The 24,225-nt window shown below is 36.9% G+C and overlaps 1 protein-coding gene across 2 annotated transcripts in view; it reads left to right on the forward strand.

Moving 5' to 3' along the window:
- The first annotated feature begins 4,914 nt into the window (after positions 1–4,914).
- Positions 4,915–24,225, forward strand: part of LOC119651651 (dorsal-ventral patterning protein tolloid) — a 190,409-nt gene continuing 171,098 nt past the window's right edge. For both annotated transcript variants that reach the window (XM_038055332.1, XM_038055333.1), the window contains exon 1: positions 4,915–5,283. The gene's annotated coding sequence lies outside the window, so the exon portion shown is untranslated. The remainder of the gene's footprint in view (positions 5,284–24,225) is intronic.

Genomic DNA, 24,225 nt, shown 5'->3' on the forward strand with positions numbered 1-24,225 from the left:
ATATCATAACTCATGACTCTAATAACAATATATAAGACAATTCGAGATACCGGAAGCTAGACGCTTCGGGCGAACTTATATAGGTTTTGTGTTCATCCTATGTGAGAAACTCTCTATGGACAATGTTCCGTTCGTACACCGCTAAGAACACAAAATATTCCTTCATATTTTGCCAAACTCCAAGATACTCATATGTACATAAATATCAACGACATAAATGCTGTGTTCATCCTAAATAAGCAAGCATTGTCTATTATTGAATGTCGATGCATACATATATAGTATATGTGTGCATATAAATTTATCTAACGCATCTTCGCGTACCTAGTAACCAGGTACACGGATGTCTATAATAATGATTACTACCGACAAGCTTTATTAACTCATACATAAACATACACATGGCTACCTTGAGTAATTGACGCTGATATGCAAATAACTATAAACAGCTAAAAAAAGAAAACTGAAACGTCCCCATGGACCCCGCGGTTCATATAACTTTATATGGTGATGACGTCATATAAGTCTTAAAGTAAAATAAATCGACGTGAAATGCACAATTTCGACTTTCTATATCTTCGTTAATAATAAATGGCTTGCCTTTAAACTGTTCAAAATTATGTCATATATTATCCCCCATGCTGATGCCATATTTTGTACTTCTAGAATGAACTTATATAGGTTTTCCGGTAAATTTGTAAAATATGGCAACATAATATTATTAGCTTTATTTGTGCAGATATCGGAACGGGATGTGTTTTGAGGCTTAGATTTCATATAGATGCATCATCGCAATTTTTTTTAGATTTTTCGATTGGATAGGTACTGAGAACGAGATCTATTTAACTTTTTAGAGCACACATTTTGAGCCCTATTTCCCCTTGTCCGTGGAAAAAAAATTACTTACCCCTTTCGCATGTATGCAAAGGGACACATATACCACATATTCTCACCAAATTTCGTGGCAAGGTTCCGCCGTTTCGAGTAAATCGGGTGTGGCCTACAGACAGACGGACAGACGGGCAGATTTTAATAGCTTTTTAATAAGGTTTTATTTCATACAAAACCGTAGAAGTCTTAATAATGACTTTTCTTGTAAAGCCATAAGAAACTTAAGGAATGTGTAACAAAATCTGACTAGAATCGATTCAATTCGATTTACTCGGAAACGACAGAATTAATTGTCACGGAATTTGGTGAAAATGTATGGTCTGTGAATCCTTTTATATACAACGGGTGTCATCATTTTTCGCAGGGTTTAAGTGGGGGCTCCCCATACATGCCAAAGGGGGGTGTAGCATTATTCCACAGAATATGGTCATGTGGGGTATCAAATGACAGGACTCAATTTTTCGAACCTCGTCTAGTTTTTGATGCTGGGTGGAACATAGAGCGCACAAAATGTCTGCCGCGAAAACTGTAACAGATCTCGGTCTCAGAATCAATCATGCATCCATACGAAATCTAGACCTCAAAATATATCCCATTCTGCTCAAATAAAGTTAGTAATAGCACGTCACCATATTTTGAAAACTTACCTTTAAATTCATCCTAGGCATAGTACATTTGGTATTATTATAAGTAATAATATAACACACAATTTTGAAAGTTTGAAAAGATTCCAACTATTACTAGCGAAGTCATAGAAGGTCAAAATAGTGAAGTTCACGTGAATTGATCGCATTATTAAACGTGTATTACGTCATCGCCATATAAAGTGAACTCATCTGAATGGCGGAGTTGGAGTTTCAAAATACATATGTATATCAATGAATATATAGGTATGCATGAATGGCAACCAGAGTAGGGAATTTCACATACAAGATAAATACAAAACCTTTAGACCCAGAGAGCCCAGCTTGCGGTATTTTGACTTTTTATGAATGAAATTTGCAGTCTGGATATTAACAATTTTGATCCTTGAAATTTTGGAATGCACTCTTTATAAGATTCAATTTTCGATGAAGGTGTAGAACCGCGAAATTGAATTCCATATGTCCAAACTGGCTCTATGACGACCTTATACATACTAGATCAATATTTTAATTTTCAACGGTAATTTCAAATTTCGGTGGATCAGTCAATATAATTTTGAATTTCGAGTTGATTTGGAATTCTTTGGTTTCTAAGTATTCTATTTAGCCATTTCATGTCGTTTAACTCTCCATTACACCAGCCATTAAATTACTTTTTCGGATGGTAATTGAATTCCCATGATGCTATGTTGAGGTCTAAATGTCCCAGTAACGCTATGTCATCAATAAATATGTGAGTAGCTCTGTTTATTTAAATAAGATGTAGAGACAACCAGTTACCAAGATTCTACTTTGGGGCGCACCAGCTTTGATGATTCACGAGGTATTAGGGTTTTGTACCTAATGCTAAATTTCTTTCCTCAAAGACGTCGTTTATTTCCTCGATTAAATGATGAAATTCCTCGATCCCAAGTTTTTCTCTATATATGAGTTGTGTGTTATTGAAAATGTAGGCAAACAACTTATCGGCCTGTACGATGGCCGCGTAGGTTTTGAGTGAAAAAAAAACCCTTTCAAGATCGATTCAATATCTGTCTATCTGTCTGTCACACCTGATTTACTTGGAAATAGCCGAACCGATTATCATGGAATTTGGTGAGTTAGAAGTAAGGAGGGGCTCCCCGTATATTCGAGAGGTTGGTACACATTTTCTTTCACCAAATATAGTCATGTAGTACTTAGTACTTTTCGAAACTGATGTTATTTTTATATTGGGTGAAACACAGGGGAGTGAAGGGTCAAAATATGTACCCCAAAAAGTGAAACAGGTCTATCCAACTGAGAAATCTTAAAAAATTTACAATGGTATATTTATGTGAAATCTAAGCCTCAAAATACGTCCCGTTCCGATATCTGCGCAAATGAAGTTAATGATAGTATGTATATTACCATATTTTAGAAATTTACGCGTAAACCTCCCTTAACTTGATCGTAGAAGTACAAAATTTGTTAGTATACGCGATAATATAAGAAACAATTTCAGAAAATACGAATCGTTATTAACAAAGTTATAGAAGGTCGAAGTTTCGCATTTCACGTAAATATATTGCTCTCTAACAAGTATATACGTCATAACAACATAAAGTTAACTTATATGCACGGCGGAGTTCCATGGACACATTTTAGTTTTCCTTTCTTAGCTACTTTTAGTTATTTGTATATCAGTATCAATTACTGAAGACGGCATATGTTTAATGTAATGAAGTTTGCAGGTAGTTTATAATAATATGGATACGCGTTTACGCAAGTACCAGCGGTATTTAATTTACATGCCAATGGGAATGCTTTTGAGCATGCGTTAAAATAGAAAGATGCATTAGATAAATTTAGATACGGATATATATGTATATGCAGTAGCATACGGTAATACACAATGTTTGTTTGTTTTAATATGTATGTACGTATCTATATTCTGGGGTTTGGAAATGCATACATTTATGAAGAAATATTTGGCATTCTTAGCTATGGAGGAATGGAAAAACGTTCATAGAGAGTTCTTCACATAAGATGAACACACAATCTTTATACCCGAAGCGTCGAGACTCCGGTATTCCGATTTGTTTGTGTTGGTTGTCATTTAAGGCACATTCCATTTTCTGGGGAATGTACGAAACCATAATAATCTGTTCGAGGCAGGTGTCTAATCATTTTGCCCGCAAATAAGTGAAACCTAGGTGATTTCTTGTGATTTTGCATCATTTTAGATACACTAAAACCACCCATATTCTCCTCGGAAAGTGAAACTAGCGTTGTGAGTCGAAATAACAACCAGATATGTTCGCCAATTCATTTGCGTTGTAAATCCAAATGACATAAGTTGAAATGTTCTAATTGAATGGATTCTGATACAAGAACGTTTAACTCTGTTTAACTGAGGTTGACTTATTAAAGGTTAAAATCACCAATTGCATATCCGTAAAATGTAGCAGGTTAGGGGTTTTTGGGGCAATGAGTACTTATATGAAGATTTTATTATAATTTTTCTCTGAACTTTTATAATTCATTTTGAAGGAAGCAGTTATTCGAGGTCAGGTAAAGGTGTATAGTTAAAATAATAAGCAGCTATTTCTCCCGTTAATTTTTTGTATAATATCTATTTCAATTGTGCCCTTTTGTATGGTTGTTACATAATCCTTGGTTTTTTTGAGACATTATTAACACAAATTGACAATTGATAATACTCTCCATAATGAATTTGTGATTATTGGAAAATTCCAAAGCCTCAGATCCTCACAAAAAAACACAAAACCTTTGATACTCTAAGCTTTCCCGATTCTGTTATTTTTAAAATCAGAGAAGGGGAGGGTCGATAAAACGTGAAGGAATAATCAAAAACAATTGTATCCATACATACCATCCATATATACATTGCTAAATTAAAGAAAGAATCACGAAAAATTTCTCTATTATTACAATTTATCGACCTATCCTCAAATTACCGCACACCACTGTCAAATATCCATGTGGCTATCGGCTGTCTAGGAGCAGGGAATCCCCTCGTTAAAGAGAGTCATAATATGAGTGTGCGTGGTGCGTGCGGTGAAATTTATCTCAGCTCGGAAAAGATACTTGATGCTGTCATGACTATAGCGTAGGGATGTGATGATAGATGATACCATCTGACCGGGCGGGAAAATGATGCCGTAAAGCACATGACTGCAGAATATAATCTCGCTGGCTGCTCTCCCGGTGCTCTCTGTTTATCATATCTGTGCTGTGCGGCCACAGTGTGACGAGCAGATGAAGATGCAGCCGCTGTAGATACTTTTGGATGCGGTTAATATGAAATAGGGTCGAAGTTGGTCCTTGCTCTTCTTTGGATTTGGTTTGGACGCAGTGCTAGATGCTGGGATGTTGGAAGTTGCTACCGTGGACCATTTATGTTTGGATATTTCTGGAGCTCATATCAGTTCAGTTGTTGCTGCCGTCTAGTGAAAACGTGATTTTCTCGTCGAGGTTTTAATTGGCGATAAAATAGCGCGGAAATCGTATTTTAATAAATTTTGTGTGAGCACAGTTGGTGTTTATGAGATAATGCTACCGTTGTGAATGCATACATGAATACTACCACTAACTGGCAACATTATCCAGAGCGATGTTATTAGCTACAACAACATAATGTAGCTATGTTTACCATGTGAGATGAGATTGGCTAACATTGGGAAGATGCTATTCAGTCTTTCGTCGACACTCTGGTATGAAGGTCCTGTTGTGGATCGCGGATAAGGAGCCTTGAAACACGTTTGCGGTGTGTAAAAGTATTTTTGTTGTGCTAAGTCTATTTGCAATCGTGGTTTATTTTTGAGTTCTTAATAATATGTTCTGTGCCTATTAACTACTGGTTGTGTTATTCCCTCCGAAAGAGTGTCGCAGCTCCCTGAAGCTAGTTCATAACATGGTCTGTTCTATTCATTTGTTAGTGCTGTAGATGGTTAGGGGCTGAAGTTGTTATGATATGGACCACTTTTTTATTCGGTGCTTTTGTTAAAATACTGATTCTGATTCCCTCGATATACCATCCACATCGTGCTATATAGTTGACTCGTTTGACCGGCTCATACTCCATATAATATTCTATGGATGCACGGGTCCTTACATATTCACGAGATACTTGAGATTCGTTTCTGGTGTCTATAGTGTGCCTGGAGGGATCCTCATCAAACGTGAAGTAAGTGGATAAAAAATAGGTATCTTTAAGGTATTCCTCCTCACTTCACTTATATCTCAAGAACGATATTTATTTTGAGATCTGGAATAACAATTCATGATAGGCAAGTTACATATGGCAGACAGAAAATCTTATATCTGGGGAAATATGCAGGATTTCAGGTTCGGTACTTTAGGCATTTATCTCATTTGAATAACTTCTTTATTGTTGTGGTTTCTGTTTGGCTCAGCCTTGAGGAGTTTAGTCTTGATTAGCATCATATGTATTATTCTTAGGAGGAGAAACAATATATGATGAGGTCCACCCTGCAAAATTGAATTATCAAATGATAATGGAAGATATTCGATTTCTTTATAGCAAGCAGAAGTTAAATATATGAGTACTTTTGCCAAGCATAATGTGTACATTAGTGGGTAAAATGATATTCACAGGGCTGTTTACGTACTTAAATTTTACTGATACTTGGTTAATTAGTATACTATGTAAGGTGAAATGTTCGTCTAATGAAGTTATTGAAATTAGGTAATGTGCGCAGAGATACAATTAGTTCAGGCTGTATGGGATGAATGCTGTGATATTTCAATTTGACTATAAGTATTATATATATTTCCTGGATTTATTTCGGGTTTTTTTAATACAATATTAGATGCTCACTTTTGTCAATGATTTGAAGCTATTCGCGGGGTCTATAAATTCCGTCGGTTTTCTCAATTGCCTTACCGAGCGAATTGAACCGTCTTTTTAATATATGGCATGCTATGACACTTCTTCAACCATATGAATGAATGAATGCATTTTGTAAATGTTATGTTGTAAACACTATTTGACTTTTGGAATAATTCACATACCCTTTTGCAGAGTTCGTCAACCAAGCCTACGAGGCTTCGTTGGCAGTTTCTGGGAATATGTTTCAATTTTACCCGAGACGGTGCAGAGAAGTCTAAGTAAATTGTCCATTGTTAGATTTCGTCCAATTTTTTTGTGTTTCCTAATTTTCATCTTACTTTCATTAATTCGCCAAACAAACTTTATGGAGGTCAATAATTTCGACGCCTTGAGTGATAAAGCTGGGGAGTTTAAGAAGCACTTTGCAGCAAGACGCTCGTTACATACGTGCCTAGTTATCACCCGCCGGTCTGGCTGTCACACCCAATTTCTCCAAAACGTCTAAACCTATCAAGACGAAATTGGGTAAAATTGCGCAAACTGGGAAAACCTAGGCTTTCAAGAATAGCATAATTTTATAGGAAGTTGAAGTCAAAAACCATCTAACTGGCAAATCTGAGAAAAATTTTGAGGAAGCCCCCATATAAATATCTGCACCCCCGAAATGCACTGCGCTTTTCTCTTGTCAGTGCTCATTAAATGAATAAATTAATTTTATCTGAGCATCCTTACCCTGCTTTTATGGTTGGTTTGTCTACGTTCTCTCACTCTTATTCTGTGTTCTTTACCAATAACTGAAGTTATCTTTCTAGAATTCGCACTTTTCGTAAACTTCCATAAAGTGTTTTCTATGCCTTTTGAAACCAACACGATCATAGTTGAATTTCTTGGTTTTTAAATTTTGGTGGCAAACAGAACCTAGTTAATTAAAATTGGTTCATTGTGTGTTTGTCTTTTTGTCCGTCGGCCTGTCTGACCGCCAAATTTCTTTGGCAGGGAGAAATCCATGATAGATACGCGTTTGTAATTGAAGACGCTCTTGCCGGACTCCCACCGACTAAAACTTTCCGTACTTTCCCCACACGCTTCCTGCAGGACTATTCGGGTATTCCTTCGCGAGTCTGTTCAGTTGTTAAATTTTCCACTTAGCTAAATTAACTGCTACTCTATTAAAGTAATAAATTGTATTAAACGTAATTATTTCGATTGATTTAATCTCACGACTTCGGGTGCAAACAAATATGTGATTGAAGAAAACGGTTTCCCAAAGCTTCATTTCTATGCCTCCGTATCGGGTCTGCATCTTTTAGCGACTAGTTCATCCGTTTCACCGTTACAATTACCGCTTTCTACGCTATATCCGATTCCAGAGATATCTTACTAGATTTTCAATCGTTGAAAGGGGACTTTAGCTCAATGTCAAGGTCTCGCCTTGAGTTTTCAAATCTGTGGCAAGTGAAGAAAATGTATTCTGCACCTTCGGCTCCACCTTCGCAGGTTGGGCAATCTGGTAACTGGACCTGCAGAGGAAGTTCCTGTACCCACCCTGTCCGCATAGGAACTGGCTCAAGTTATAACTCGTCTCACCGTGCTTTCGCATACTCCACGTACTTACGTTCGTGATAAGCCAGTGTGTCCACCGATCCATTCTTCGTCTGTTTGTCACGCAGCCAATGATCTTATTCACTCAGTTTGTTTCCATTGGTTTGCTTCCTGATTCTCGTACAAGTGCCAAAGCGAAGACTTTTCAGAACAGACAGTCTCGATCGGATATATGTCTACTTCGTCTAGATGATAGGATGCTATCTGTGAATTCTACGGCAACAACTAACCTACTTACTGGAAGCCGTAGAACGGCATTATACATTATGTTCTATAACCGAGGACCCCTGCGAAACACTTGCCATTATATTTGATTTTGTTTTGTTCCCTGCAAATATTCCAAACCCCTTTTCATTATTTCAGTGTTCTACTAGTAGTTGGGGTTGCGTTTCTGAGAATGAACGCTGCTGGCATGAAAGTATCACATACTTGATATATTTGTTGGGGCAACTGCAACGCCTTATTTAAAGCATATCCATCAAATTCAGCATTTCACCGTAATGCTTCCAGGAATAAATCCTCTTCAAATGATTTTGATGACCAACCTGATGCTCTTTTCAGGTTAGGATTTACTTTTCTGGCTTATCAATCGTGATACATTTCGCCTGTTGGTCTTTTGTTGATATACTGTTCGCTGATATGCACATGTAGGTGCCTGATATGCGAGTCATTTATGTGGGTAAGAAATACTACAGAATGTAGTCCTCTAAGTCTAAAGGTGTTTATATTTCGGACATTGGTCAGAGTGATGTTTAAGGGGGTCATCCCGTGTGAAGGTTCTTTTTTTCGTTTTTTTTTGGAATTTTTTTTGTGAAGAATTGGGTAAAGGTAGAAATACGAATTTTTCACCATATATTTATTAATGTCATGAGCATGCGTAGTAATTTTTCTAGCACGATAACATCGTTTGCTATTGAAATACAAAGCAACATTTACACTTATTTCCAAAAGAAAGTGTTTTCCTGTTGCCACGCTAGAGGGCGCTGTGATCATTTTAAAGGAAAAATGTAAACGGCATTTTGACGTGCAGACTTAACCACTATCCACAAACTAGGTTTATTTAAAAATATTAAAAGCTAAATTTTTGGTGCCTTGTTAAACTTTTTTTTTGTGAATTTTGGTGTTTTTTCAAGGCTTTTCTAATGAATAAAAAAAACTACTGAATGAATCGTGATTATCCTAGTTTGCGGACCGTAAAAATATGTTCTGAATAAGTCCTGAAAATTTAAGAGAATTTCGTAGGATAGCTTTTGGGCTATGGTGGCAGCAGATCTTCAACATGCAGTTTCGGGCAAACCGCATTTAAAAAGTGGAATGCGGATTTCAACCATAAAATCTTAACTGACCGTTAATCTACTATACCTAGTCCATAAACCTTAGGTTTCTTGAAGAAACACATGTATAGCCTCAGCTTCAATTCTTATGATTTTAGTAAAGTCACTAGAACGTCATATGGACCGATAAATACGCGCTTTATTATCGCGATCGACATAAACCTGTCATGTGACATTTTATCTGTTTAACACTGTAATTTCGGAACGACCCCGAATATCGAAAAATCACTTTGCCCATATATTCAAGACTGTATCGAAATACAATTGATGCCAAAAAACAAAAATCGATTCCTCGGATCCGACGCACGGGATGACCCCTTTAAGCATCTCGTGTCGAATCCTTCCCCCCTGGTTTGTTTTCCAGATAGATGGTTTTCGAAGATAGATACAAATTCAAAATATTCCTTCATATATTTGTAACCTTTCAAATATATGTATGTACATATTGAAGAGATATATATATAAATATTATCTATTAACGCATACTGATGTGTATACGCATATATATGCACATAACTATCCGAATTGATAGCACGCATCTGAATATTTGCACTTTACTGCATATATCATATATAAGTAAAAAAGTTAAATACCGCGGGTACTAACGTAGATATATAGCCGTCTGAATGAAACACTATCCGCAAAAAATTGGAGGTGGAGGCGATTTCATCAAACACTGATTTGCGTCTCCACCGGGAGGATCAGCGTGTCCAAAACCGGCTACAGATAATGTTTTGTCTATTTTTGTTTAATTCAAAACCCGACAAGCGTATAGTAGTACAATCAGTTCACGCCGAATGCAAAACTTTGCCTTTCTAGAACCTTACTAGTAATAGTTGGATTGCTTTCAAACTTTACAGAATTGAGTCTTATATTATCACTTACACTCCGTACTTATAGAATGAACCTGATGATAGCTTTTAGGTAAATTTCTAGAATATGGTAATATGCTATTATTAACTTTATTTGATATCGGAATGGGATTTCGAAGCCTAGATTTTGCACAGGTGTCTCTGTGATTTTTTTCAGATTGTTTAGTTGGATAAGTTCTATGAACGAGACCTTCTTCATTTTTTGGTGCACACATTTTGAGTCCTCACTCCCCTGTGTTTCACCCAATCCCAGAAATTGAAAAAGCACTTACTTAGTCTTTCATGTAGGCTGACTATATTTTGTTGAAAAAAAAATCGCTCCGCCAATTTTTGAGCCCACACTTCCTTATGTTTCCCCCAATATCAGAAATAAGTTTCGGAAAATAATAATCGACCCCTTTCATTTGACACCCCACATAACCATATTCTGTGAAAAAAAATTGCACCCTCCTTTCGCATGCATGAGGAGCCCCCTTCAAACACAACACAAAATACCGACACTACATGTTCTCACCAAATTTCGTGGCAATCGATTCAGTCGCCTTTGAGTAAATCGGGTGTGACAGATATACAGATAGACGGACAGACAAACATTGAATCCATTTGGATAAGGTTTTGTTTCACACAAGACCTTAAAAAACGAATGCACTCGTAGAATTAACTAACGCTGAGTATTTATATATACATATATAAGCACATAAAGGGACGTCCTGGGCAACCTGTACCCAATAATGGCCCGGTTCTTCGCTCATAAAATCTAAAGGAACACGAATTTCTCTTTGAAATTTTTTTACAGTTTATTCTGGGATAACTAAGTTAACGATCTATCCAATAAAACAAGTCGGGATATCGGAAGCTGGACGCTTCGGGTATAAAGGTTTTGTGTTTACCTAATGTGAGGAACGCTTGCGCACGGCCTTCCATTCGTACGCAGCAAAAAATACAAAATATTCTTTCATTAATTACTAAACTCCAGATATATAACACATATGTAAATACATACATGCTAATCCTAAAAAAACAATCGTTAACCATCCAAATTGATCCAGCGCATCTTGACAAATTTCCATTTACTCCGTGCACAAAAACATACCACTGGTATCAACTATCTGGTCTATCCTAATTAATAGTAATGATAATAATCGCTGGCGCAACAATCCACATTGGATTAGCGTCTTGAAGTGTGTTAGGGCACTTCATTCAAGACCCTTACGGTACAATACAATAAACTGCGGGAAGCAACGTAGACAGCATTGCGGTCGCCCGAGATTATTACCCTGATTTGACCCCGGTATTCATTCGCAGTTGAGTCGGCTGATATCCAACATTCAGTCACGACAGAAATCCCTCTGCCACCAGGGAGATTTGAACCAATTGAGCCTACTGATTTTCCTGCTATTTTGAAGCTTCCTCCGTGTCCGGATAGCTGAGTGGTTAGAACACAAGGCTATCGTACGGAGGTCGCGGTTCAAATCACACTGGTGTCAGTGATATTTGTATCGCGATTTGACGTCGGATACCAGTCGGCTCAGCTGTGAATGAGTATCTGATTCAAAGCACGACACTCCAGCGCTCTAACCACTTGAGCGGTCCTAATTAGCACATAAATATTCATACACATATCTGTCTCCAGTAATTAACACTGATATACAGATAACTAAAAAAAGTTATGAAATCAAACTAAAATGTCTTCATAGGAACAGCCGTTCATATACTTATGTGGCTTTGCCGTTATACACGTCTTAGAGAGCAATAAATTTATGTGGAATTCAAAATTTTGTCCATCATTTTGTTAATAATAGTTAGATCGTGTTAAAACTGGTGTGGTATATTACCGCCTACATGCTACCAAATTTTGTACTTTTACAATGAACTTAAGGGGATTTTCGGGTACATTTCTAAAATATAGTTATATGATATTATTCACTTTATTTGGGCAGATACCACATAATGCATCATTGCGAATTTTTTCAGACTTTTCGATTGGGTAGTTTCTGAGATCTTTTTGGGGCACATTTCACTTTTTGGAGCACATATTTTAAATCTTCACTTCCGTGTCTTTCACCCAATATCAAAAAGAAGATCAGTTTGGAAACCTACTAGTCGATCCCTTTTATCTAATACCTCACACGGCTACATTTGGGAAAAAAATTTACACCTCCTTTTCGCACATATCCCAACGCATGATGGGAGACACAAACGACATGTTCTCACCAAATTTCAAAGCAATCGATTTAGTCGTCTCCAACTAAATCGAGTTTGACATACAGAGGGAGAGACAGACATTGAACCGATTTTAATAAGGTTCTAATTCACACAAAACTTTATTCGAAATGTGAAGAAGGATGAGCGCAATTGTCCTCTATTTTTCGAAGAGCCGTTTATACAAATAATTTGGTTTGGAAAGCACTCTACTGATAATAGTTAACGTTAATTATTTGCATGTCTCATAAGGATGCAGTAAATTCGCGCGCAATTGATAAGTTTGAACTGGTATAACTTTGATACTAATAGCAGGATTTCCATGAAACTTGGCAGTATTATGTCATCTATGATGCAACACTAGTACTTCTAGGATGAACTTGAGAAAGGTCCTTCAATTTCAAAAAGTTGGTAACATATTATCAGCAACTTTATTTGATCGGATATAGGAATGGGACATATTTCGAGGCCTAGGTTTCATATAAGCGCACCACCCTATTTTTTTCCAGATTTTTGCGTTGGGTAGTTTCCGAATGAGTCCTATCTTACTTTAAGATACAATACAATTTACGTGAAAACTAATATCAAAAATTCAGTTTTGGAAAGTACTAATCGAGATCTTTCATTTGATATGCTACATGACCATGTTCCGTGTAAAAAATTGTTTACATCCTCCCTTTGCATGTATCGGAAGCTACCAGTATGCGTCATAGTTCCCATATATCCACCAATAGATAAGATAAATAGATAAACTGCAGGGTAGCCATTGCAAGATTTTTCACATTGCAGAAATTTTGAACTACTCAAGTAGGCTCAGAGACTATTCTTGATAAAGTGTTTTTTTAAGGTGATGTTTATAGAATGATCATAGATGGTGTTATCACAAAATTTCGCGAATTAATAGCCCATGACTAATGCGATTCGCGGCTTAAGGGAATCATTCCGTGTGTTGGATCCGCGGAATCGAATTTTTTTTCGGCAGCAATTATATCTAAATATAGTATACAATATATGGTGATTTTTTGATATTCGGAGTTGTTCGAAAATTATAATGTTAAGCACGTGATAAGTCACATGCCAGGTTTATGTCGATTGCCGCAATAAAGCTCGTATTTATCGGTCCGAATGATGTTGGAATGACTTCACTAAAAAGACAAGAATTGAAGCCAAGGCTGTACATGTGTTTCTTGAAAAAACCTAAGGTTTATGGATTAGGTATAGTAGATTATTGAGCAGTTAAGGTTTTATGGCTAAAAATCGCATTCTACATTTTAAATGCGTTTTTCTCGAAGCTGCATATTGAAAATCGGCTGCCACTATAGCCCAAAATCTATCCAACGAATTTTTTTGAAATTTTCGCGAATTATTCAGAACATATTTCTACGGTTCGCAAATTAGGATAATTGCGATTCATTCAGTAGTTTTTTTTATTCATTGAAGAAGCCGCGAAAATGCACCAAAATTTATAAAAAAAGTTCAACACGGCACGACAAATTAAATAATCCTAGTTTGCGGACTGTAGTTAAGTCTATACGTTAAAATGCCGTTTACTTTTTTTCTTTAAGATGATCACAGCGCCCTCTAGTGTGGCTGCAGAAAAACTCCTTTTTTTGGAGATGGGTGTATAAATTGCTCTGTATTTCAGTAACTTACTATGCGATCGGGTTGGAAAAATTGCTGTGAACGCTCAAGATATTGGTAAATCTACGGTGTATCGTATCTTTATCCAGTTCTTAACAAACAATTTTTAAAAAAGCCGAAAAGCGGCGTTCCCACACGTTCAGCATAGACCGGATACCTCTCGAAACCTCTGGAAACCTAAAGTTAAAATGATGACATTCTGCATTCTGCTTGCGAGCCTAAAAGCTCGGGCGAACGTTGATCAGAGACAAAAATTGAATTTAAACTTACTCTTTGATAACATTACTACAGGGATATTGTTACTATAATATAAACTCAATTGTCTGCTAGACAGCATAGCAGTAGCGATAACGACACTCGCGAAGAACAATATCCGCGAAGATAATGTCCACTCTTTTCGTTACTTTCTAATGAGTGTAAATAAGAATAGGAAATCCGCTAAATTAACTATATTGACTTTACCGGCCATTATATATTTTCATTTCAGTGTTCTTTACCTGGCACGGGCATATTAAAGTAAGAAGCCAGAAGCTAAAACAATATATTATATTTCTTAGCCTAGTGGTTTGCATTGCTTCATATTTTTGGCTTTATTCGCTACTTTTGTAGCCACTTTAGGTTCTTCCTGAATGTCCTAAGACTCAAGATTTATTTCTGGGAACCATTTACTATACAAAATTGCATTTTCCCTAGGATTAGAGTCGTCATGAATTGCTTTTTTTTGATAAATATTTATTGTTTGATTCCAACCATACACTGGAAGCTTCACATAGATTTCAATTCTTAAAAATAGTAAATTATTTACATAATTCCATGCCAATGCTGGACATTTTTAACCATTAACTATTAACATTTTAAGTATGATTTTTTTTTTACATTTTTTTCCTTAATTAAGAAAAATAAAGAGCAAAATATTCAAACTGATGCTGGCGCAGACGTCTTTCCGAGGTCCAAGGGGTCAACTCTCTCCAGTCGCTTGGATTTCCGATGAGACAAAATTCTCTTAGCCATTATGTTGGGGTGACTTTTCAGTTTGGCTAAGTGTTTATTAGCGGAACTCTCCATTTCTTCCACTATTGTCCTGGTCTCTAGTCTTTATGGTCCTCGACGTTACAGACGAAGGAACCAAGAAGCACCGGATATGCATCTCAGAATTTTAGACTGAGGCCGTTGAAGCAGATTAATGTTGAATGGTTTGGCAGGGCCTCATAGTTGAATCCCATAAATATAGGCTTAAGCACCGATTTGTCGATCACCACTTACAGCTCAGAGAAAGTGGTGATTTTTTTGTGAAGCATTCACAACAAATGTTTGAACTTAAGCTTAAGTTGATGATTTTTCCCCTCTATGTGTCATTTTCAGGCGAGCATTCTATCGAGCTTTATCCCCAGGTATTTGACGTCATTCGTTTGGGGGACAATGATTTTGAGGACAGTTACAGTGAAAGATAGTTGCACAGACTTCGACTCGTTGACTTTCATCCTCCATATTTGAAGTCTTCTACTTTCCTTAGATGCCATTCCAGGTGCAAAGAAGCTATTTTTGGGCCTACATGTGAACTTAAGATTGCAAGCAAAGGTAGCTGTGGTGGTTAACCAGGAAGCGTTGAATATTAGACTCCTTATCCTCCATAAACGCCGATTTAAGTCGTTTTGTGGTTTCATTGAGTCTGCTTCTTGCGTGGGGAGACCTATGCAGTTGCCAGTCCCTTCATGCTCTTCTTTTATTCTGTAAAAGCTTTAAAATTGTCGATGAATAGACCAAAGTCAATTAGGTGTGGAGTTTTGTTGACACTAGTCGGCTGATAAGTAAGCTGGCCTGTTGATATGTGATCAAGTTTACTGCCCAAGACTACCTCATATAGTTCTTTACTTTTAGGAGAGACTAACCTTGAACCACAGTGGGTATGCTTTGCGTTGAAGTTTCCAGCGGTGCTGGATCTGTTCCTTAAAGTGTTAAAGAACTGAATAAACTGCTCCCGAGTTATTTTATGTCGCGGCGGGCAATAAACCGATGATATGACAAATTCTTCTGGCCACCCTATCCCTATCCCTATTGGTTATTTCCAGTGGATAGTGTTTGAGCTGGCGTTTAATCAAAATTGCTAACCCGCCTCTGGCTTTCCCTTTAGGGTGTCTAGCATTAAATATAGCCAGGAACACTGAACTTGTTACTTTTTTCTTTGAAGTGAGTTTCCGATAGTAGAAATAGATCAATGTCACGAGTTTTCAAAAAGAAGATAAATTCAGCTCTATGTTTAATGAGCAATTCTTATGGTATTGATTTTTTTATAAGAGTCTGCAATATCATATTTTGGTTCTTTATTAGTTCCTCGATCATGGTGCTGATAGTATTCATGAACTGATTCAGATTATTCGACAGTGTAGCAATAATTAAAGATAATTCTTGATGACAGTTCGACAGGTTCGTCTTGGCATTAGGAATGAATTGACGAAAAGGTGGGGCTGGTAAGTAAACTGACCCAGCTAGAATTTGTGTTTTAACCACAGAGTTCATTTGGTGCTGCTCCCTCCTTCGAATGGACAGCGTATTTTGCTTCAGGGTAGCATGTTTTTGTCCATAGTTACTGTATTTTCTGGCTGTAGCATCTGTTTTATTTTTGGTGCATAGAACTGTTTTGTGGAATTCTCCGCAAATTACGTAGACACTAGAAAGTGTACAGTACGACCTAGTGTACCCAAATTCCTGGCAATTTATGCACTGGGCAAGACCATTGCGTTTATGTGGTTCTTCCGCTGTAATCCTCCTGTGCGAGAGCTAGCGATGATTGTATATCGGGTGAACTTCTTTTTTTCCGAGTTTGCGAGCTTCTGGATTCAACTCAACTTTGAATAAGGGTTACGGTATTCTGTTCCGATTTCACCTCATATCCTATTTCAGTAGTTCCTCTTTTATTTCATTTGGATCTGGTTCAATAGCCTTGATCACAACGCACATGCCTTTGCTGCTCTTAAGCTGATACGTGTAGTATTGTCGCTTTTCCGTCGCGAAATCCTCAGTTATCCTTCCGTATAGATTTGTATTTACGTCTCGTTGATCTCTCCCTTTTTGATGGGAATAATGTTGAAATTGTTGTTGCAAAATATTGCTTGTAATTTGTCCACCAAACTTGTGCTGTTCTTTTCACACAGGTAAATCGGAGGGGGTTTAGTTTTAGTGATCGTTTTAGACTTTTTATCAGTTTCTGTGAAAACGGTTGGAATCGATTTTCAGTGAATGAACTATCATCAACCGTGCGTTTCGAAACTTTCTTAGCGTTGCCGGTAATTTTCGACGATTGTGGACTGCGTCGCCTTTTGATAATGGTGACAGAGCGGTCGATCCCAGCTTATTTCGCGGTAGTCTTAACTGACGAAAAAGTAGATACTTCAGACGCTGTATTTTTGCCATTAAACTCATTCAGTTTGCCTTTTTTTGCCTTGGTGTTAAGCTTTTTCGAGCTACTAGTCTTTCCAGAAATTCATCCTGAGTAGACAGAATGTTTAATTGCTCTAGGGTGCTGTACAACCGCCATTGGCCAGGAGTTAAATGTTCTTTCTTCCTTGTAGTTGACATTCCAGTTTAATTTTTAAGGTTTTGTGTTAAAGAAAACCTTATTAAAATCGGTTTACTGTCTGTCTGTTTGTCCATTGCACGCATTCTTCACGCGGTTATAGATATTGACACCAAATGGGGGAAAGGTGGGAAGTGTGAACGCTCACGCATACAGTAAGTTACATCCTTTCACGTCTAATTTTAGGCGGAGTCCCCATACATGCAAAAGGAGGGCGTACATATTTGTGGGGAGTGCGGGGGACCGAAAGTGATCATCGCTTCAACGGACCTATTCTCAGAAACCACCTAACCGGAAAATCTGAAAAAATTAGGAGGCTGCCACTATATGGTACCTAGGCTCCGAAATACCCTTCATACCGATATCTGTTCACATAAAGTTAACAATATATTCTTATAATTTTTAGTAATTGGCTGCAGAACCCCCCCTTAAGTTCATTCTAGCACCACAGTTTTGCAACAATATGGGGTATAATATAGAGCATGATTTTACCAAGTTTGGTGGAAATCGCAATATTACCAACAAATTCTTCGCAAATTCAAGACTCTCATACAGTATATGCATATACTAATACTAATGGGGCAAGTGCGCACTCAAATGTCTTCATATAAGAAATACACAAAACCTTTCATACCTGAAGCGTCCAGTTTCCAGTTTCCCGACTTATTACTGTCTTTTTAAGGTTTTGTGTAAAACAAAACCTTATTGTGTAAAAAAACCTTATTGTGGAAAACAAAACCTTATTAAAAGCAATTCACTGACTGTCTGTTTGTCTGTGACAGGCACTTTTTCACAAAATGGCTACCCAGTTCGAACGAAATTTGGAGGGAAGATAACGCTTGAAATCCCACGCGACATAAATTTACATGCAATGAAGGGATTTAAAAATTTTTTTTCGCCAGATATAGTCGTGTGAGGTATTAAATAAAAGGTTAGTTAGTACGTTCCGAAACTGATATTAGTTTTGCCGTAAACTGTAAAGTGCGTGAGTAAGGAGGGAAAATGTACACAAATAAAGTGAGATAGGACTCATTTTCGGAAACTACTCAACCCGAAAATCTGAAAAAAATCAGGTTGGTAATGAAATTTAGACTTCAAAATATGTCCCATTCGGATATCAACCAGCTTTTGGAAATTGCCTGGAAAACCCCCTTTAAGCTCATCCTAGGAGTATTAAATTTTGCACGTGCATAGAGGATAGTATCGTGAATACGCAGCTCAAACTTATTAATTTCGTGGAAATTTACCGCATACAAATAAGATGCTGACGTCATAATTAACGATAATAAAATTTCATTCATGAAGCATCTATTTCTCCTATTTGTATCTGTTGTAGGTTAAGTTCTTCACGTGCTTACTAATAATATTAAACTCCGAGTTTGAAGCGTATGAGGTTGACTATTATCAAGACAGTGTTTTCCATTAAATTATTTATTTAAATGGCTTTCTAAAAAACGGTGGACAATGGGATTTATAACTATGTACACACGAAATGTTAGGCACTTATCGCTGCTCACATAGGGAACCACAAAATCTTTTATACCTGAAGCACCAAGCTTCCGGTTTCCCGACTTGTTAAGGTTTTGTGTAAACACAAAACCTTATTAAAATCGGTTTACTGTCTGTCTGTCTGTCTGTCTGTCTGTCCGTCTGTCTGTCTGTCTGTCTGTCCGTCACACGCATTTTTCTCGGAGACGGTTATAGCGATTGACACCAAATTTGGTAGAAAGGTGGGAACTGTGAACGCTCACGCATACAGTGAATTACATCCTTTTAGGTCGAATTTAAGGGGGGGGGTCCCCATACATGCAAAAGGGAGGTGTAAAATTTTTTTTCATCAAATGTGGGGTATCAAATTAAAGGTCTTGATTAGTACTTTTTGAAGCCGGTCTTAGTTTTGAAATTCGTTGGAAGGGTGGGGAGCGTGGGGGTTGAAAGTGATCACTTCTTTAAGGGGGCCATTCTCAGAAACTACCAAACCGAAAAATCTGAAAAAAATCAGGAGGCTGCCACTATATGGTGCCTGGGCTCCGAAATACCTTCCATGCCGATATCTGTTTAAATAAAGTTAATAATAGTATATTATTACATTTTTTTGTAGTTGGTTAGAAACCCCCCTTAAGTTCATTCTAGTACAATGAATAGGCTATAATATAGAGCATGATCCTACCAAGTTTGGTGGAACTCGCACTATTACTAACAAAGTTATAATACCACAAATTTGTTGCTTCTTTGAAAATTGAAGACTATGAATGTCAATATCACCCGAAAGTGGATACTCTCACATAATATATGGATATATTACGTGCTACGTACTAAGAATTACACAAAACCTTTCGTACCTGAAGCGTCCAGCTTCCGGTTTCCCGACTTGTTTATTTATAGTTTTGAAATGGTTTTACCCTTTTTCCTCTAAAAACGGTTAATTACAGTTTGTACTCAATTTTACCAAATTGAATCAAAAATCAGGAGACTCAAATATTTTCGAAATATGATCAAGTATGCCAGGCTTGTTTTCCAATACTGACTGTATATTTTAATGCTCGTCTCTAAAACCACTAAGTTCAACTGTCAACATGTTTCTAAATTTCCTCTCTTTTTTCCAAACCTAAGTAAATTTCGAAGCATAAATCCCAATTAGTACTTGAATTCCATTTAATTTCGCTTATTCACTTTTTGCCTTGCCCGCCATCTCCCTTTGTAGACAAGATTAGACCCTTTTCATTCTTTTATCATTTACAAAGTACGTATAAAAATCAACAATCCACACAAAATTATCCTTTTTTGTGTACATAGGTACATACTACATGTTACTTCGTGTCAGAGGAAAACCCGGCGGAAGGCGAAAGTTCGCAAAGCACAGCGAGCGGACAGGAAAACAGATTCCTTCGTGGGCCCCAAACAGTATCATTTTTGCAGGATGAATAAAAAAGTGTAGGAGAAAAGTGAAACGAGAGTGGTAATCATCATCTTTAACTTTTTTAAAGGATATGCTTTCCATTTTTTGCGTGAAATGTATCCTTTTGGTGGTAAATCCCCGGGGTCATTTGTATTCACAGTATTTTTTGTAAGCGATAAGAAAGGAGAGAGAAAAATAAATGAGAAGTTTTCACAGCTCCAAAAGCCAAGCGGGGTATGAGTGTCTACGGTTCGCAACGTGCGGAAGCCTTTATTCCTTTCCGGCAGTTTTTTTGCTTCGCATTTATTTTTCATTTGAACATAAATATCTAGAAGATTATTTAATGTTTCATTTACGAGAGCGGACGTGCTTACGTATGAATATTCTTTGGCCTTTCCTTCGTCCGCCTTCCGTAGGATGCTCTATTGCTCGAAGATCATTTTTCACTCGTGTAGAAATAAAAATTGCTTTTTTTATATAATGTCCTAACGCAGAACTCGTTTTAATTATTTAATAAATCCTTTAAGAGGAAATGTGTCCGAACGGGATATTCGCGAATATCCTGAATAAGCAGTTAATAAACTCACCCAAACGGAAACGAAATTTACTTATTAAATTTTGCTTGGGAAATGATGATAAAATGTTCCCAGCTAGCTGAGGGATTAGATTTTTTCGAATTAAGGAAGTTGAAAGTTTTTCCATTCTCCTAGGGGAAAATATAGGCATAAAAGTATAGTAAAAGTATATTCACGAATATACATATAAAGCGTTTCGCGTATATATGTATGTACTTTGCTGGGTTTTAATAATTCTAATTATTTTTAATTTAGGTGGTCGCGGAATTTCTCCAAACTCATCTCATCAGGTCCAGCGTATATGTGTATGTAGTTATGCTGTAACGATTGTGTCGCTTGTGATTATATACAAATTATCTGTTGAAATATATTAACAACAAGAATGTTGACGGCAGTAGAACTGGTCTTTAATCAATTTTCCGTAGTTTGTAATGAACTCCAATTGTATTTAAACCTCCGAGAGAAACTTGATGTCTGAATATAGTTTACAGTAGGATAGCAATACGGGTACAATTAAACATAAATATACCTTGGGAATATATGTAGAAAAATATTTCAAAATATGTTTATTGTTGTTTGAAGTACTCACCTGTTTTTTCACCTACAAAAGGCCACTTTTATAAACAACTCAACGGGAAACACTCTGATATGTTGAAGAAATGCTACTGTGTCCAAAAATAAGGTGAATTTTGTTACAAAATGAAAAATCAATCAATTCCATTCATTTCAAAATAATATTCCCCAACGTTTATCCATTCCTTCAAAGCGTGCAGCGATTCACGTTGAATATCTTTAATAGATTCTAAGCGGTATCATCGGATTGGTCTTTTGAGTTTGGTAAATAGCCAGAACTTACATGGAGCTCAGTCAGATAAATAAGGTGGTTGAATCAACCAGTAACTGTCTTTTTATAATTCTGACGGCGCATAATAGACCCCTGGCTGAAGGAACTCACAATACACAGCCCCACGAAAGTCGACGAAAATTGCCATTATAATTTTTGAGCGACTTTGACGCGATTGTTTCGGCTTGCCTCACCTTTGACATGATATTCACTTGATTGCTTGGTTGGTCCGCTTTATACGCATACACTTAAGTTTTATCTCCTCTAATAATGCATTCTTAGACGTCATCGCTGTCGGAAATTCACCTTTTCACTCACTATGTTTCTTTTCAATTTTTTCAAAGACACTGAGTGAGGTATGACCCTTCTGAGACCTAAGTAATCCGTCAAAATTGTTTGAAATGATCTAATTAAAATAAAAAATAAAAAAGTCTACCCGAATCGGTTAACTTAAAAAATTCGCCTTAGCTTTTGAACACAGTAGTGCAATCTTTATGATCGCAAAAATAGATATTGAATGTTTGCACATTTTTGCAAATTTCCACTGTTTCCTCATGGGTTACAATTTGCTTATGTATTGAAGCTGTTTCATTAGTTTGTGACTAGTAAAGCACACGAAGTGTGAAAAAGGCAGAAATGCCTTTTATATATGGCATTCTTATTGACTCCTTGTTGGGTTACAGCTAGTCAGAACCGCTTAAGCGCTCTAGTTGCCAAAATGTATATTGTAAAATGCCGAGAAGTTTGCACTCTTTAATGTTCTGAGCTATATGTTCTTAGGGTGACCTATTCACCGACTGTCCTGGAATCCTGAATGCCACTGCTTATTTACGAGTGGCTGATAAGTTCGAGGCAAGTGAGCAATCAATCGGATCAGGTAACTAAACATGAATCAGTGATCGAGAAAGGGTTCAAACACTAGGTGCAAAAACCTACTGCTATTGTTTAGTAACTACCTTCGCCATCACACCTCATTTTTAAGGTTTGGTGAAACAAAACCTTATTAGAATCGCGTCGGTGTCTGTCTGTCTGTCTGTCTGTCACACTCGATTTTTTCGGAAACGGCTTGACCGATTGTCACGAAAATCGGTAAGAGTGTGTGATTTACTGTTCCCTTTACATGCAGCAAGTGTTAAGTGTAAGGGGCGGCCGTGTGAATGGAGGGTGCAAAATTTTTTTTTCACAAAATGTGGCCATGTGCGGTATCAAATGAAAGGTCTCGATTAGCACTTTTCTATATTTGATAGGGGAGTGAGGGCTCAAAATATGACCCAGAAAAAGTGTAACAGGTCTCGTTCTCAGAACCTACCCAACCGAAAAATCTGGAAAATATCACAGTGGTGCATCTCTACGAAATCTAGACCTTAGAATACATCCGGTTTCGATATCTGCACAAATAAAGTTAATAATAGTATATATCCTCATTTTAGAAATTTACCCGGCAACCCCCCTTAAGTTCGTCTCAGAAGTACAAAATTTGCCATGAATGAAGAACATAATGCACAAATTTTTCAAGTTTGAAAAAAATTATTACTATTATTAACAAAGCTATAGGGGGTGAAACTTTGCCTTTTTTTGTGAATTTCGTGCATACTGCAACCTGTGTGACGTGATCATCACATTTCAATTCATCAATACCATAACGAAATGAGTTCTTATGAATGGGGTCGCAAAGAATTATTTTGTTTTTGTTTTTTAATCATTTGTATATGAATATCAATTACTCCAACCAGACATGTGTGTATATAGGTATATAATAGGTGCGTGCTAATGAATTTTGCGAGTAGTGTCTAATTTGTACATTAAACCAGCCGTATTTAATACACGTACTAGATATGTACATGTGAATGCTTTTGCGGACGAAGTAAATCGGAAATATGGGTACGATCAATTTATATACCTACATGGATATGTAAAGTATTCGGAAACTGGCAGTTTGTTTGTTTAGGGTGAGGATAATATTTATGGCTGTAATATGTACGTATGTCTTGTAATTTGGAAAAATGAAGGATTATGTTGAATTTGTAGCTATTTACGGATAGAAAAATGTGAGTTGAAGTTTCTTACATAAAATGAACACAAAACCTTTATACCCGAAGCGCGAGCTCCTGGTATTCCGACTTGTTATATTACAGTTCATCTTTGACCTATATTTATCTCACTTCACAGCTCTAGTAGGAGGATTTGCATATCTTTTTTAAAGTTTGGTGTAAAACAATACTTTATTCTGTCTGTCACACGCATTTTGCTCAGAAATGGTTATACCGATTGCCACCAAATTTGATGGGAAGGTGGGAACTGTGAACCCTCAGC

The sequence above is a fragment of the Hermetia illucens genome, chromosome 3 (assembly GCF_905115235.1).
Source record: "Hermetia illucens chromosome 3, iHerIll2.2.curated.20191125, whole genome shotgun sequence".
NCBI lineage: Eukaryota > Metazoa > Arthropoda > Insecta > Diptera > Stratiomyidae > Hermetia > Hermetia illucens.